The following is a 3,053-nucleotide window of genomic DNA, read 5'->3' as shown; positions in this document are numbered from 1 at the left end:
ATAGTACAGAGGTTTTGTACATATATAGTCGGAAATTACTAGGGCTGGACCCGAATATCCAGATATTCGGTCCCGACGGTGGTATCCGGATATTAATTTTGAGATCCGAATAGTCAGGTGCAGTGCATTCAAATGGGACACCAGGGGGCCAGATGTAATGAGCTGGGAGTGGGACGAGACTCTTCTGCTTTCAGACGTGTTGAGCAACACTTCACACAATCTCATTTGTTTAAGTGCATGTTCAACCCTCCTGCACAGCTCTGTTGGTACTTTTACCTACCAGACAGTCTTCCAGTTTCTGCCCCATTACTCCCCCATTACCGGCCAGCAGAGGTGGGGGAGTCGGGGCATGAGGTTGATTCAGGCCTGCTGGGGTCCTCTGCAGGGCGTGAGGTACAACCTGGATCAACAACGGCAAACTACAGCAGGAAAATGCCACAAACTTAATTGTGTATGCACTAACGGATGGACTTTTAATCTGAAGCAGATCGATTTTCGTCCTGTTTGTGGAAGCACAGGTGGCGACTGTGCAGCTCATCCATCATCTTTCTGCTCTCAAACCACATTGTGAGTAAAAGCTCTCAGCAAAAATGCTATTACATAAACGGGGTGTCTTTCCCGGCAAGTTCCTAAGAATTGTAAACTGGATGTCTGGATTGTAATTTGCTTTTCACCAGAGAATCAATGGATTCTGTGGCGTTCTTGACTGAAGCTGCTGAAGCGTGCTCCTCAGCCTAATGGACCCACAAGTTCCCATCTGTTAGTGAAAGAGATCTCAGCGGGTCCTCTCCTTTTCTGTCCAAACACAGGATACTGAGCACAGACAGAAAATGTGATGACTTTTATTGGAATTCCAAGAACGGGCTGGAAAACAAGTGCAGGACAAGCATGCGGCCGTTAACCTTCAACTAGGAGGAGCAGAAAAACAGTTTAACAAGCAGAATGTTGCAAGGCGATTTGTCGCTACGCTGGCTTATTTTCTCTGTCGCAACCTTTGCATTTAATTGAAATACCTCACTTGTCAACACAACCGTTGGAGATTTAGAATGCTCTCCTCTTTCAGTGAGACTTTTTCAGTTTTTTGGCCATTAGACGTGCTGCTCTGTATCACAAAGGGAGAAAAGTCATATCAGTTCAAATCCAAACCTGTCATCAGTCTGCTAACTGACCAGTATGATAACTGGGAAACTGACATGGAGAAGTATTAACCCTCGTGTTGTCCTGCGGGTCAAAATTGACCCGTTTTAAAGTTTGAAAATGTGGAGAAAAAAAATTTCACAGTGAAACTTCTTTGAACATTTTTTGGTGGGAAAAAAGAAATGTTAAAAGTGTTTCTTGAGAACATTCACAAAAAAAATCAACCAAAATCCAGCGAATTTCACTGGATTTCTTAAAGAAAATCTTAGAATTTGTGCTGATATATCTGTAATCACTTTAGATGTTTTTAGGATTTTTTTGGCAGATTTTTAGTCATTTTTTGAAAATATTTACAAGAATTTTCTTGACAAATTTGGGGGATTTTTTTTAAAAAATGCAACTTTTAAGGAATTATTAGAATTTTCTTCCTGAAGGTTTTGCAAATTTTCATAAATTTGGGGAATTTTCTGCTGAATTTTTGGATTTTTTTCAGACAAGGAAACAATATTTTTTGGTGCCTGTAAATGAAGACAACAGGAGGGTTAAATACAGTCTCAGAGGAGAAACATTTTTGTAGATAAACTACTTTTATTGCCACAGTAATCATGCCAGAGGTAGATTAAGTCTGTGCTTTGGCAGCAGCGTTTAGCAGTATTTAAGTGTATCACTAATAGCTGGTTTACAATGAGACAAAGAAGCCCAAAAATGTCACTTTGGATTATATCTGTTCCAGTCCACATTATGGCCTTTAATTTTAATATTTGGATCTAATTCTGGCATTACTGTTTGTCTTATCCTACTGTTGTAAAAGTGTACAGATACTTTGTTGGTCATAAAACGGTGCTTTTATGATGCAGTTTTGATGCTGGTTATCCAGGATTACTGGTTAACCAGGTGACCCAAACACTCAGAGTTGAGCTTCACGGCATGCTGCATACCTCCCTGTATGTATTAACCCTCTGAACTCTTTTTCTAACTGCCCAAAGGGGTTACAAATACTGGAAAAAAGATGGCTTTACATGCTGTAGATATTTTTGCTTTGTTACACTCTCCACTCTACCAGCTCTATTAGTAGATGTTTCATTGTGCTGAATGTATCTTCCAACAACAGATTGCTTCTCTGCATGCTGTTTTTGAGCCATGCTGCATTAATGCTATTTATAAAGCTTGTTTTATTTTGCTCTGTCTGTTTAATTTGCTTCCATACTTGTCTTCTGTATGCTTTGTGTACACACAGCCTGCAGTTCAACCGAAAAGTCAGACATTTCTTTTAAAATTTTGGTCACAGCTGAGTCACTCATAGCTTCTTGGTTTTGCTGTGGAAGCATGGACTCTGGTGGATACACTTTGTTTTGTTATCCGAAAGCTTTAGATCTGGGTGTTTATCTTGATGGTAATGGTGTCAAATGGTGTAATTCTGCCATTTTCTTTGAAGAAAGATGAATTTGAAACCTGACTTCAAGTTTTATGGGATTTCAAGGGGTTTAGAGCATAGAATCTAGGGTTTATAATGTACTGGTTTGGGAAGGTTGGTTCTAAAAATGTATTCTGATAGTTACTTCCTGTTAAAATTTAGTCGGCAACCAAACCCAAATATCACAATATGGAAATAACATAACTGAAGTATGTTCACTTACTGTTGGATTACCTTAATAGCAAATAGACACGAGAAATGTCACAAAGATGACTTTTACTAAAGCGTAATCTGTGTTTTGTGTGTCCCAATTATGTGACATCATTCCATATATTCCGTTACTTCCCAACCCTGGTAAAATATAATGATATAATGTGAAATATTACAGTCTGTGATGCATCTGAGACATAATTCAGAGCCGTTTCCTGTAGAGAAGCCAAGTCGATGCCGCATTTCCACAGCAAACCAACCCTGAGCCTGTCCATCATCTAGCAGGAGACTC

At 39.5% G+C, this 3,053-nt stretch overlaps 1 long non-coding RNA gene across 1 annotated transcript; it reads left to right on the top strand.

Moving 5' to 3' along the window:
- The first annotated feature begins 250 nt into the window (after window positions 1-250).
- LOC129347454 (uncharacterized) lies at window positions 251-2,317 on the top strand. Its single transcript, XR_008599566.1, has 2 exons — window positions 251-567; window positions 678-2,317. It is a non-coding gene; the product is annotated as an uncharacterized LOC129347454 (long non-coding RNA).
- The last annotated feature ends 736 nt before the right edge of the window (window positions 2,318-3,053 follow it).

The sequence above is a fragment of the Amphiprion ocellaris genome, chromosome 18 (genome assembly GCF_022539595.1).
Source record: "Amphiprion ocellaris isolate individual 3 ecotype Okinawa chromosome 18, ASM2253959v1, whole genome shotgun sequence".
NCBI lineage: Eukaryota > Metazoa > Chordata > Actinopteri > Pomacentridae > Amphiprion > Amphiprion ocellaris.
The sequence above is the reverse complement of the archived record's forward strand: the minus strand, read 5'-3'. Positions and strand labels throughout refer to the sequence as shown.